This window comes from Centruroides vittatus, unplaced genomic scaffold (assembly GCF_030686945.1).
Source record: "Centruroides vittatus isolate TY-2023 unplaced genomic scaffold, ASM3068694v2 contig_545, whole genome shotgun sequence".
Classification (NCBI taxonomy): Eukaryota; Metazoa; Arthropoda; class Arachnida; order Scorpiones; family Buthidae; genus Centruroides; species Centruroides vittatus.
The window spans coordinates 177,187-192,424 of record NW_027122321.1 but is presented as its reverse complement, the minus strand read 5'-3'; the positions used below and the strand labels follow the sequence as shown (position 1 = coordinate 192,424).

Below are 15,238 nucleotides of genomic sequence, written 5' to 3'. Positions count from 1 at the left end.
TATAATATATATAATAGCATAAAAATAATCATATATATATAATCAAGTGTCATTAAACTATATTATTAAAGTTTCAGTTGTTTTAGATATTGCTGCCGAAATCATTTATTATGTATTAAAAAAGACTGTTTCAAAGGAAGAAAACGATAAATAACTATAAAAAAGAAGACAATTTACGGCATATAGTAATTAAAATTACTCGATGAAAGTAGTTTTAATACTTGAAATAACTACTAATTACCTTCCTTGTGCATTTATACTCGATTTTATTTGTTAGTGAAGAAGCAACAGCCAAGGCATACATAGTTATAATTAACTTCGGTAAATTCAACTGTCAACTTAGCGACAAGTTGACAGCAGCCTGACAAACATGGAAAGCAGACCAACATTGTCAAACTAAAACCTTGCGTTAAATGTACACCTCATTATGTTTTAAGCATGTGAAGCTTTTTAAAAAAAGAGGCTATGCATATATATATATATATAACTAGTGTTTGAATTTATTGCGTACACTTGGCTTAGTTTTCTTAAGCGATGTTTTATCAGCATAAATTATTCTTAAGTGTAATTCAGCTTGTTACACTTTTTATTAATTAATTCGACGAGTTTGTACAATTTTAGTTTAAAACCGTTACGCCAGATGGCGGGAATTGATGTACTCAATTTATTTCCTTTGTACTTAATTAGAATTAATTAATTTTAATTGCGTTTATTTCTCAATTAATAAATAATTTTTAAAAAATTTAAATGTTAATTATTTTAAATTTAGGATAAACAAGGATATTATTTTAAATTTAAATAATAAGATTTATGGCTTTATATAATGTTTGTTTCTTATTGTTTTTTAAGTTATTTTTTAAATAAATTTTATATGGTTAAAATATTTAAAATTATACCAGATTTTGTATGTAAATTATGTAGTTTAATATCTTTTTTACAATTTAATTATTGTTAATAGATCTTATCACACGTTCTGATTTTGTGTTATTTGACCATTTTATGGTTCGTGATAATGAAGGAAAATAAAACTTTTTATTTTAGTTTAAAAATAGATAGTTTAATAATAGCAAAAAAAAATATATAAACTAAACTTATAAAACAATAGAAAGGAAAAATTCAATACAATGTCAATTGAAGTTTGTCGTAATGTACAATTACCTCAATGGAATATGTCATTATGCAAAAGTAAATAAAGTAAAATGAATAACTAATGTAAATAAATGGATTTATTGAGAAAAAAATTTTAGTTTTATGCATAAATTTTTAAAATTTAATAATTTATGCTAAGTATAAACATCGTAGAATTAATTGCATTTCTGTATAATTTCATAGTCTCTAGAGACATTTTAGTTGGAAAAATGACAAAGAAAAATAGCGTAAATTAATGAATTTATTAAGAAAAATTGAACGTTTTATACATAAATAATCAAAATTAATAGGTCATGTTAAGTTCAAACACGGTATAATTAATTGCAACCCCGTGTAATTCCATAGTCTCTAAGTGATACCTTAATCGGGAAAATAATATACACTAAGGAATGTTACTTCCCAGACATGAAATTTTTCATAAAACCGGAGATATGCTTTGACTTATATAAAGTATTATTATATTTCGTATCATTTAATACGGTTTGGCACGCGAAAAATCAGGTCTTCAGATTCAAAAGCGTAAAAGAGTTAAGGAAATAGAACGAGTTAAGTTGGGTGTTTCCATATAAAGTTCGTCGTTAAAATAGTACTTTGAGATGGTACGGCTAAATCAACTGTCTGCGTTTTTAAGTAAGACGATCTGCTTCAGTTGATGCACTCCAGACTGTACAATGTACCAATGTACACTCTATCTTGTATCTTGTTATATTTATTGCACGACTTAGATAATACCCCGAACCAGGAATTAAAGTAAAATTTATTTTTATATTTGGTGCCTTTCTTTAATTGTTCTAAAGAATTAGATTTCATATTTTTTAACTTATATATACTACAGTTTTCACAGTGAATATTATAGAAGTATTTTTTTAAAAATATTTATCATCAGTATCGGTAGAAGCATCACAGTACTAATATTAACACTCATTTAATTCACTTTAAATGTGTGTTATTTTCCTCACTTTCATTCAATTATCTTTAAAGTATAATCTTTAATATAAAATTTAATAAATGTTTTAATGTTTTCATAATGCTCATTATCATTTTTAGTACATAATTAGTGAGCTGGACACTAACTAATATTAGTGAGTTGATCAATGATATTAATGTTACTTAATGTAATTAAGCAAAATAAAATTATAAACAAGTTTTTTTTTATTTAATTATATATAAAATTAATATAAATTTATTATGTTTCAGCCATTTCTAAGGTAAATTTCAGCAATTAAAAAGTAAATTAACAATATACTGTTTAACTTTTATTCTAAAGTAAAAAGTAAATCGGGACAAACAATTTATGATTGTTTTTATCATTATAGTTAACGGATATTGTGCTAATTCTAATAATAGTTTAAATATGATAACAAACAATATAATTATAATGCAATTTTAAAAACAAACTTCTATTATCATTATAAATTGATAACGGAATTTTTCTTTTTATTCTTTGCAATATAATTATATTGTTGTTAGAATTGCGTAATAAAGAAAATTAATGGTTTAAAACAACAAAAAAAAAACTTCGAATTTTTATAAATTTCATATATTTGAATTTTAACAATAATATTTTGTGAAAAAAAGGCTTTAAAACATAATAATTTATATTAATAACTTTAAAAACATGACATGAAGATTTAATTTACGACATTTAAAGTATGCAATTGTTAATTAGAATGTTTTTATGCTAAAATAAATTATAATTAATTGTTCACTTAAGTAAAATATTTTATGTAATGAAGTGAATTCATTTACATAAAATGTTTTACTTAAACATTTGTTCTTTTTCTAATTTTTTTTTTAATTAACTGAATATAATTTATAAAATGTAATCATAAAAATATATCTACTTTAAATTGTTATGATTATTTCTGTAATAAAATAATTTATACATTTTATTATTTCTATGAAAATAACTATTCAAACATCAAATTTTCAAATAATATAATTTAAAATAACGCTTTTAAGTTATAATTTTTAAGAAAATGAAGCTTTTATTATTAGTTTTGTAGGTTTTTTTTTCCATCGAATTTAATAGAAAAATTGAATTTTATTTTATTTATTTATCAGAAAAGTCGTTAAAATAATTGCTTAATTAATTTAATTTATGTAATTGTAAAGAAATTAATGAAAATATGATGACAAATGTAAAATTTGATACTTAATATAAGTGTAGAAAATAAATGACAAGGTCATGATATTGGTGATGTCTAAATAAGCAACTAAGCATTGTAATATTGCCAGAAATGCTATTGTTGGATAAGTGTTTAGAAAGAAAAAAATAAATAAAATAAACTTGAACATGCATGTGCATTTCGTTGTCTTTGTCGTGACTTTGGCTACAATTCATTATAAAAGTTGATTGGCATTTACTTTCTGATCATCGTCTTTATTTCGTGATTTGTGAATGTTTATGTACATAGAGAATCTGTTTTACTTGCCATAATTCACACGTAATTTCGTTGTTCATACAAAAATAACTTACACAATAGATGACATAACACGCGACTTTTAAACTATTCGAGAAACTAAGTGGCTGACCTTTTAACAATTTAAACTATTTTAAACATTTATATATATTTTTAGGTATAAGCTTTTAGAGTTAAACAAACGAAAGTTTTATTATTATAATTCAATACAAAACGAATTATTAATTTCGTTGAATTAATATTAAATTATGCTGAATAAAACTGATCAATAAAGGTTAAACTCTGCTCATTAAACCGGTGAAAATCCAGTTATTCTCAGATGTAGATTTATTTTAAAATTTTACACAGGCCATTGATTTCGACTGATAATTATATTTTTATAAATAAAACTATCGAAGCTACTGGTCTTATTTTAACTGCTCTTAATTACTGTCAATCTTTATGCTTAAAATTTACTGTAAAATGCTTTTTCTAAACAATTTTTAAACCGTTAATTCCATTTTAGCTTACTTAAAATCTGTGTAATAAACAGGAACCATATTTAACAACCAGTAGATCGCATTCTATTCGTTGAAGACTTTATGTATAAACACTATTAATCGATATATAAAAACGTTTTATTTTATTAAAAAAACGCAAAAATACATTTAAGAAATTAAAGTTTTTATTTATTTTTATTTTATTATTGATATTTTATATTCTAATATATTTATGGAACGAATTTTTGTATCAGAAACTATCATTAGAAGTAGTGAAAAATATTGGCAATTTACAGAAATTAAAAATATATTTTAATTTCAGTTTTTAAAATAAATTTATTTTTTATTTTAGATTTATTACTTAAATATTTTTTAAAATTATAATTATATAATAAAATAATATTTAAAATAATAAAAATGAATATGCTTGTAATAAAATTGCTTATATTCTATATTATATACTGTAAATGTTTATGCATTATTAAATTTTATTTCTATAATTTTTAAAAATTTTATAATAAAATTAATTTATGGTCAATTAAATTTATTATAAAGTATTGAATGTTTTTTAAATAAATACACAAATATTCAATTGTTTATACAATTTAATGGATACTTATTTAATAAAAAATGTTTATTGTTATAAGCATTTTTCATTCAGTATTAATTTTTGTCATTTTAAACATGAAAAAGTATGATTAATACGGGAAAATTTAATAAGGTTTTATGTGATTACTTTATTAAATGTAATAAAATTAATATACTGTATTATTATTATTATAAAATAAAATAGCGTATTGTTTTTACTAAGCTTTAAATAAGATTTTTATGTAATTAAATCTTCTTTTTAATAAATTTTATTTTTAATAAATTAAAAATATACTCATTATATTTATTTCTGTATAAAATTTATGATAATTTGTGATTAAATTTATGAAATAAATTAATGTTTTAACTATTATTTTATAATTCCCATATTAAATTTATATTTTTAATGTTTATTAATTAAAAAATATTTAATTATAAAATATTTTTGTGTCAAGAATTTTATTATTCTTATAAATAAATACATTATTAGCTTCATTTAGTTGTTTAGTTACTTCAAATGTATAAGATTAAAATTGGAAAAATGTAATATTAATCATGTAATTTTTGTATTAAAAACAAAAAAAAACTTTTATCTTTTTATAAGTTTTGAGTCTTTTATTGAAAGAATTTAAAAGTATACGATATTAATTAATTGTTAATTTAACAGTTTAATAAGAGTTTATAATGTTTCAACGCTGCAAATGTCTGTTGAAGTTATGTAAGAATTTGATGGATTCTTAAATGTAATTTATAAAATTATCAGAAAATAAATAAATAATTTATAAGATAAATATTTAATAACTTAAATAAAGATTTTATTATGCAATGTATATTAATAAATTATAAGTTAAATATATAAATGTATGTTCTTCTCACAGAAAACTTTTGATTATATAACTTATAATAATAATAAATATAAACATTTTAAAGTTAAAAGTTTATCTTATAAATGGAAAAAAAACTATATAAATATATTAATATTTATGTATGATTTCTTTACATTTACTTTATGTTAGTGTTTCATTATTTATAATATAGGAAACATTAATCATGTTTTGTAACACATCTTTTTAATATTTTAATAAAAAAAAAGTTAAATAAAAATGTTATAATTTGATAAAATGTGCTTAATAAATATATAATTATTTACTCTACATAATTAATTTGACATTTCTCTTTATTATATTTACTATATGCAATTGTTTCAACGTTTAAAAGAGAAGAAATGCGCTATGAAACATGATTGACATTTCATTATACATTTTTAATATCTTAAATACTGTAACAACTAAACCATCAAGTAAAAATACCTCAATGAATAAAATATAATTAATATGTATATTTTATTGCAATTGGTTAACTCGGCTGTTTACTATATTTACTTCATGTAAATGTTTTAATACTTAAAATATAGAAAGAGAAAAAATATTTTAAGCACTGCAGTAATAAAAATATCGAATGAAAAGTCACAATCAATACACAGTATATATTTCGTTGTAATTGCAAAAACTTGACTGTCTTTATTATATTTTACTGTATGCCAAGTTTGTTGGGTATTTAAAATGAGAAACGAAACATGATTAATGCTGGAAAACGTAATTAACATTGGTTAAAACAACTGTAAAAACCTGTCCACAAGCACCGAAACTCACAGATAGTAGCGACATCTAGTACGAGACTTCAAGTACCTCGAGACAGCACTAGCAGTGTGGAGGCAACTACTGCACTAGTAGACAGTCTATCCTGTTCTTTCTATCACTAACACCGATCGTAACGCATTATAAACGTGTTAAATGTGCTTATGTTGTGTGTAAAGTATTATGCTTCAGTTTTAGATTATAAGAGTGAGTTTTTGGAACCTTTCGAAGATATTGAGGAGAATACTGGACTCGGATGTTTGGTGTGACTGACCTACAGAGATAGGCTCAAAGACGAAACAGGTAAAGTCGTTGCCATTTGTATCAATATATAGATGCAGTGTATGATTAGCTGTCGGAGTGTAAATAGGGTTACAACCATTTATAAATAGTAACAAAAGAAAGGTTTTTGAACTGTTCTACTTTAACTTTAATAATGAATTTGTAAGTGTTATAATATATTACTTATTTTTAATCCATTACTTTTTTTATGAAGCGAGTGTTTTTCGAATTCGATTCAAAATTCGCGCAATTGTAATATATTTAAACATTACAAATATATGGATTATTGTGATATTGTTTCCTATAGTTTTTGTTCGATTTAATTATATCGGATAATATTTAATTATATCTGACAAGCCTTTATGAAGTACAGCATTGAACTATATATTAAATTAACTCTAATTAAGTGCTGGTAGTAAAAGGGTATTTTTTTGCTCTCGCTACTACAGGAATTAATCCAGACTATTGGTATTTCTAATATAATTGCATTTAACTAGTCATGTTATTTATATTTGTTTTAAATTAACTATAAAAACTGTGTTGTTGTTAAATTAATTACTTTATAAATATATTTAAAACTTTCTTTTATTTTTTAAATAATTCAGTTTGTAATAACTGTAACTTATATGCTATGGTAGGATATAATGTACAGTACAATTATATGCTGAGTTACAGTTATTTTGCTTATTATAATTCTCGTAAATAATTATTTGCAAACCTTTATATTTTTATTTAGAAGTATTTTCATTCTATTTTATATATTTTGTAATATTTAAAAAACATAATTTTAAATATTTTCATTTATTTATTTAATTTTTTAAGTAACTTAGTTACAGTTATAACAAGCAATGTAAAATATTAAATCACAGTTACTATTATTTTACTAATTGCAAGTGTTTTATTAATGATTATGTTTTTGTTAATATTTATGAACCGTTAGCTTGTTAGTGTACATTAATTTTCTTTTTCTAACTTTGATTTTATATTTAGAATATATTTATTCTATTTTATATAATTTTATAATTTTTTTGAGCGTGTGATTCGTTAAACTTATATTTATATTTGTTATTAATAATTACATTTATTATTTTTCTATTCGTTATATTTTATTTTATTATCTTAATTATCTATTATTTGTTAATTATTTTTATTTAAACTGCAAAATACTTGTTTTTTTTAAGAGGGAAAAATAAATTAAAACTGTAAATTCGTAAATATTTTTGCTTTATCATGAAATTCAAAAAATAAAATAAAATAAAGACTTTAAAATTTTTGCTGAAATTTTTATATTTTGTACAACTTGTAATTATGAAAAATCGAATAATAATAATAATAATAATAAAATTTATTTTTTGTTTTTGGATAATTAAGTTTGCTTCCATATTAAAATGTTTCGAATCATTTCAGTTCTTTATAAATATTCATTTTTCTTTAAGAACGTAATTAATTAAGGATTAAAAATTCCTAACGTCAATGCTTTAACTGCTAAACAATACAAATCATTCGTGGGGGAATGTTTTCTTTAATATAATGAATGTATGGGCGACGATTGAAATTCAAGGATTGAAAACATTCTTGAATATTATTATTATTATTAGAAATTTTATATATTTATTTATTTTTCATATGTATATAGGCCTATCTTTTATTTATTATTTTAACGTATTAAATATATATATATATGTTTGTGTGTGTGTGTGTCCATATTTTTTATTTTGATATTTATTCTTCTTGTCACTTTCTTAGCAGTGTAGACTTACATAAAAGTTCTTACTTTTATGTAGTCCACTTTTTTTATTTTTTACTTGTCTTGTTGATGTTTTGGCATTTATTTTGTTTACTTTATGCTACTGTTAGAATTTTTGTAGTTTTTTTTCCCTCTACAATATAAGAAAATCTCTACTGTATCCTATATCCTAGATATACATATTTTTACAGTTTGAGTTTTCTTACTTTGCCTATATATTTGATTTTATATTGACTTTTTAATATATACATATTTATGTTTAAGAGTATATATGACATTATATATAAAAATTTATATGCATATTTGTACAGTACATTCATACATTTTTTCCCCTTTTATCTTGAAATATTAAACTTTTTTCGTTATTTTACGCACGCTTTCCTATTTTATCACAAAAATATAATATAACTTCCATTACTCTATCTCTGTTCTTATCATTTCCTTATATTTTGTTATGATATTTATCTATGTATATTATATAAGTTTTTTAAAAAATTATTTAAGTAATAATGAAAAAAATATCGATATTACTCTAATTTTTTTAAATGTAGAATCAAATTTTATAAATATTATATTCTGCTTTCTACAATATTTTTCTTTAATAATATTTCTATTTCACAAATTTCATTATGTTATATACACACTTTATCCAATTTCATTTTACTAACTTAGTTCTTGGATTTGTTTTCGAATTATGGTCAATAAAATTTCTTGGTTCCATTAATATGTTTTGATGTGTATAGCAAATATATTTAAATGAAGGAGTAGAGAATTTATTGATGTGGGTGTAATGGAAATTCTAAAGAGGAAATGAAGTTCTTGCCAAATTATTATTATGTTCTTAATATAAACTATGGTCAATTCGATTTAAACTAGTTTTAATCATCTCTGGAGCAAAATGAAAATGGCAAAAAATAAATAACTTAATGATGTACCTAATTTAAATTGAAAATGAAGCGATGTTGGTGATGATGATGATGATGATGATGATTAATTTCAGTATGGTGTAACGTGTTTATAAGAAAATATTTAAAAAATTACTTACATTAATTGAAAAACTTATGTATTTGTGTTGATAAATAATTACTATAATGAAGTATTTACTTTACCTATTACGTTAATATGGCGACTGATTTAGAAGATAGTCACTTGTTCGTTTTTGGAGCGTGATAACAAATGGTTTGTACCAAGGACATCATTTAAGGTCTTAAACTGTTATATCAACCAGAAAAATCAACAACGACGAAAAATGTTTTTGTGGCCATTGTATCGATAGTTTTGTTTTATTTTTTTGAAGATAAAACTTCAATAAAGATATACTGTACTTGCAAGAAAGTTTCTTTCAATTCATTAAATTAGTTTAAAATTACTCTAAATTATTTTGTCTTATAATCTTATTAAAATTGTTTAAATTGTTCCTTTTTAAATAGTTTATTGTATAAAAAAACAATAAAATACTAGTTCTTATATATTTTATTAAGAGTTATTTTAATATCAAACTAAATTTGACTTATTGAGTTATATTTATGTTATACATTTTTAATTTGAACTGGATTTTCTCTATTGTAATTTTTTACAATAATTCTCATGATAGTTATATGAACTTTTATATTTAGATTAAAATTGTTTTTTTTAATGGCCATTAATAGATTTTGCAACCAGTTTTAATAAAGAAATTTACTTTAATGTATACTTATAATAGTTTTATATAGAGTGTATCAAAAGCCGTAGCCATAGATATAAACTAAAAATATATAATTTGTATACATCATTTATTTAATGGCATGATTAAACCGAGCTCCTTTGTATACGTTTATTTCTCTTGTGTTAGTTGTTCATTTTCAATGTCTGTAAATTAAAATAATGTAAGTAATAAATGAAATATCTATGAGTACGAACTGTCGGAACATCTTGTATATTGTAATATAATATATTACATATAAATAAAATAATTTATAGTAGAAATTATAGTGTTTACGCATTATATTATATTCGTAATTGTTTCAATTCTAATTATTCCAGTAATTGATCTCTTAATGAATACTTAGAGTGCTAAATTATGCTAAAGTTTAGCATTTCGGATGTTGCTGTACATCCAAATTACCCACTTAAAGAAAAAATAATAATAATTCACGCAGAAAAATATGTTTTATTCCACTAGGAACCGAATGCATGTTTTTCGGTAACATGCCAAATTTTCTAACCACCTGAGATACATATTTTTCCTTTTTGTAATGTCATCGAAAAGCGTGGGTTCGGTTCCCACTAGAAATTAAATATATTTTTCGGTCTACATTTAAGTTAGTGTCTTTGGAATTCATACAAAATTTATACTTTGAATGTTATTCGATTTATTTCGTAATTATTTATATATAGATCTAAATTTAATTTAACAAGAAAATAAATTGTATTTTAACATTATTACATTTATTGTAATTTTATAGGCTATATATTCCTAATTAATTAACTTTTAGAGTATCAATTTTCTTTTTGAAAGATTTATTGTTTTGGTCGTAGATGAATTCTTCTCAAAAGAAGTTATTTTCCCTTTATTTTGTAACATTATTCAACAAAATTGCATGTGATGTAGCTTTTCGACAGTTTAAATATAGAAATATTTCAAAATGAAAAATTGATATTTTGAAATTTGAATTTCATCTACATTATCATTATAGAAGTCATGACTATATTTTGACTTTTTCTTCAATAATTCTAAGCAAATCATTCCTTAAAATGAATACTATGCATCATTTATCAGTCATTCCAATCGTCTAAGCCAGGACAACGTTCTCAATATTGATCCAAAATTTTACAAGAGAGAGAGAGAGGGAGAAAAAGATTTCAACCTTTCTTTCCAGACAAATTTTGGCTAAATGCCATCTATACATTTGAACTAAACATTGCCAAAAACCGGAACACGCACACTAAAGTATTTAAAAAATTTTTTGCTGTTAGTCAATCTTTATATTGTTGTCATTGTTATTTTGAATCAAGGATATCAACTTAGATAAGAGTATTATTGATAAATGTCAGTTAAACATTTGCTTGTAAATTGATAGTAGCAATGCATTTTTTAGGTTACTGTTTATCTATCTTCTTCGTATGCTGTTGAGTTATTTTTCATTAGAAAAATTTTTACCATCAGGTCGTTTTTTCTCTTTCAAAAATCCATCTTTAAATTATTAAATTTCAGTTTATAATACATTTTTAAGTTATAAACCAGAACTTAATCTTTCTTTAAACCCTGTATTACTGGCTCTTTTCACGTTATACTTTACAAAAATAATTAAATTAATTGTAGAAATTTTAAAACTTAATTTATAAACGTAATGTAACTGCTTTAACTTTTCAAATAGTAATTTATATATATATATATTTGTAAGTTCTTTTTTTGCGCAACTTTTAATATTGAAGGAATGGATGAAAATACAGATTGAGTGCCAAATCGTTTGGTTCCGCAATTATATTTATAGTAACTAAAATGTTGATAAAATGATGAATATTGAAGTTTTAATATGCCAACAAGTATTTTTGCGTAAATTATCAATGTCATGCATTTTTATCTATAGAATATAAATACTAAAATTGAGCATGATTTATCGATTTTGACATATTTTGATGAATTTTCCTTTTTCAAATTTCCTAAAATTTGTATTAAATTTTTTATGTTAATTTTTTAATACAGAAAATCGTGTTTTAAATAAAATTTACATGAAATAAACCTAAATGTATATAAAATATTAAGTAAATAAGGTGTATTGATGATGCTTAATGTATTGATAAAACTTAAATAATGATGAATTCTAAAGGAGGAATTACAAATTTCTATGTAAAGAAAAGTCGTAATTTTTTTATACGTGAAAATAATTCACATTAAAGTGACTAACACTGCTGTACAACAAATGTTCTGTTACATAGTTATTTCTTTGTTACATATTTCTCATATATAGTTCATGTAACGCAAATAACTATGACTACTGAATGTTAGTAATTGTTGAGCATTTATATTTTAGATAGAAAAAACTTGTAACTCTATCGTTTAACAGATTTATTGGATATCCTATGTTACACATTTCTTTCGTTGGCATATTGAAAGTGATATTTTATTTAAAGGATGAAATCTCAGTAGATAGCTGCTAATTTTGGAGCATCGCCCAAGTTAAATACATCAACACAGCATCTAAGAGTCTAAATCCATATTTTTAATGGAGATAAATGACATTTATGCAATTTTTTAAACTCCTTCAACAACTTCGTACTTCAAGTTTTCTATGTACTGAAACTAAACAAAGATAGTTTTAATCTTATCCATAATTTTCCTATTATTCTATTTTGATACGTATTGTCGATCGAATAATTATATCCAAAAGTAGACCAACTTATATATTTATATATATTTAATCTCCTTTAAAAGTTATCCTTTTACTATTGCCATTTTCCTATACTTGGAGTGAAGCCATTGGATGGTGATTAAGGTTTTTATCCTGCTGACTATACTGTGTATTAATAGTATGTAATGGTCTATAAATAAAATACCCGGTACGTTTATTATTAAAAAAAAAAGTTAAGATGTTGGCAAAAAGTGTTAAAGGTAAAAATATATTTTTGCTATCAAACTACTTCCTATAGTCACCATACTTGTTAAATAGGACGTAAGTATAAGTGTGTTTTCAAGGAATATAACCGCTTATAAAACTAAACGATTGTTCTTTCATTCTTTTTAAGGTTAGAAACAATGTTTTTATTCATTTAAATAATTATTACAACGTTAAAAATTCTAAAAATGTGCTTAACATGTTAATTTATAATTACTTACTTTTAAATTTATTATAGGGTAATATACATTTATATTTATTGTTAAATCTTTTAAAATGTCATTAGTTTAAGTATATAGTTTTCTAAAATTTAATAATAGAATCATAAATAATTGTTTTTTTTACATTTAAATATTACAGCAATATTTAATTTTATATTAAAATTAATTGGATAATTAATAACTTTGTAAAATTAAAACGCTCGTATATATATATAAAAATCAATTTGAAACGTTTATTTGTTATATTTACGAGTTATAAATCTTTAGAATATTTTAATTACAATTTTACATAATTTAAATTTAAAATTTAAAAAATTTTTAATAAATTTATATAAATTTTTCTTTGGTTAAATATATATTAGAATGCATTTAAAAAAAAATTAAAATAAAATAAATTTCCTGTGATTTATTTTACAAATTCTTTAAATTTAAAATAGAGAAGATTTTACTCATTTTTTATATTTTTTAATAAAAATATTTTATTTTAATAAATTTAAAATAATAATAAAGTTAGTTATAAGTTTATAATAATAATAAGAAAGAAAGAATTGTGCTTTACGATATAATAATAATAATAATAATAATAATAATTTAGGATTATTTATATATAAAAATTTTAAAAACAAATATTTCTTTATTTAAAAATATATTAATAAATTTTATAAAAGTAGAGTTTCTAACATATTATCTCAAAAATATTTGCACATAAATGTGTAATAAACAGAAATATTCAAAAAATATATTTTTATTACCGAAAAATAATTTTAAAATAGGTATAAAAATAAAGTAAATTAGTAAATTATAAAGTTTCAAAAATATTTTTAATCTTTTTTTCATCTTTCATTATTATTATTAGTATTATAGTCATAATTTTTCATATTTTCTGAAAAGAATTTTTGCGGGTTTTAAGCATATTTTTTGATTTATCCTTACAATATATCAATTTTTAAAATAACATAAATATTTTAGTTTTCAAAATTTATCTTATTGACATTTCCATTGTTTTTTTTTTCAATTTTAATGTAAAAATTTTCTGATTTTTTTCCAAAATTTGACGATTTTCTTTTTTAAATTTCCCCCATTAGTTTATATTTACGATACATTAATTTTTACGACAATAATTTATTTTTAAAAGCTTTCTTTTCAGCAAAAAAAATTTCTGGACAAATATTTCGAATTAAATTTTTAAACATATAAAAAAGTAATATTCTTATTTAAATCCGAATAGAAAATAGTATAGCGAGAACATAAAATAATATTTATTCATATATATATATATTTTTTGACATTTATTATTAATAATGTAAATAATATAGTGTATTTATTCTTTTTTTTAAACATTTATATATTTTCAAAAACAATTATGTTATTGTTTATGCTAGAAATGCATTAATTTAGTAATACAAATTAATATAATACAAATAATTATAACAATGAATAAAGTTATAATTACAAAAAATTAGTAAAATGAAGATTTAATTAACTTATTTATGTATACGTGTGTTATTTAGTACAAAAAAAATTGTATTTATAAAATATCTTTAATTTATTCTATTAAGGCATTGATATCAATCAGAGTTTAAATATAATTATTTATTAACTTTCAGTTTAATTTGTAAGAATTTTTTAAATGAAAATGTAAATAAAATGGATTTAATAAAATTAATCTTAAACATGTGTATGATATTTATTTAAAAAATTAATTTTTAATAAATATCATAGAGTGCTTTTATAAAAACAAATTACATAAGGTATTAAACAGCATGCATGTTTTAGTATTATTATTTGAGTAAAAATACAAAACTTGTACTGCAATTAATTAAAATATATATTATTGTATAGTAATAAACAATAATAACTTAATATTAATATAAATGGAGGAATTATAAACATTTTCTTAATTCTTCTCATTTAATTTTTTATGAAAGGAATATAATGTAATAATTAAAATTTACATATATATAATATGAATACAATATAAAAATTTGCAGTTCTTAATGTTTGATTTATAAGATTTTGTTAAAGAAAATGTAAAGAATATTGTTTTCTTTAATTAAAAAAAAAACATATTATTGTTTACTATTTAATATCACTGTTAAAGGAGAAATTATAATAAT

At 21.2% G+C, this 15,238-nt stretch overlaps 1 protein-coding gene across 3 annotated transcripts in view; it reads left to right on the top strand.

Moving 5' to 3' along the window:
• LOC136978529 (cAMP-dependent protein kinase catalytic subunit 1) overlaps positions 1-15,238 on the top strand; it is a 191,787-nt gene that overhangs the window by 24,219 nt on the left and 152,330 nt on the right. The window contains exon 1 of one of the 3 annotated variants that reach the window (XM_067274248.1): positions 6,302-6,579. The exons of the other annotated variants lie outside the window; for them this stretch is intronic. The gene's annotated coding sequence lies outside the window, so the exon portion shown is untranslated. Of the gene's footprint in view, positions 1-6,301; positions 6,580-15,238 lie in introns of those variants that run through there. 3 annotated transcript variants of the gene reach the window in all.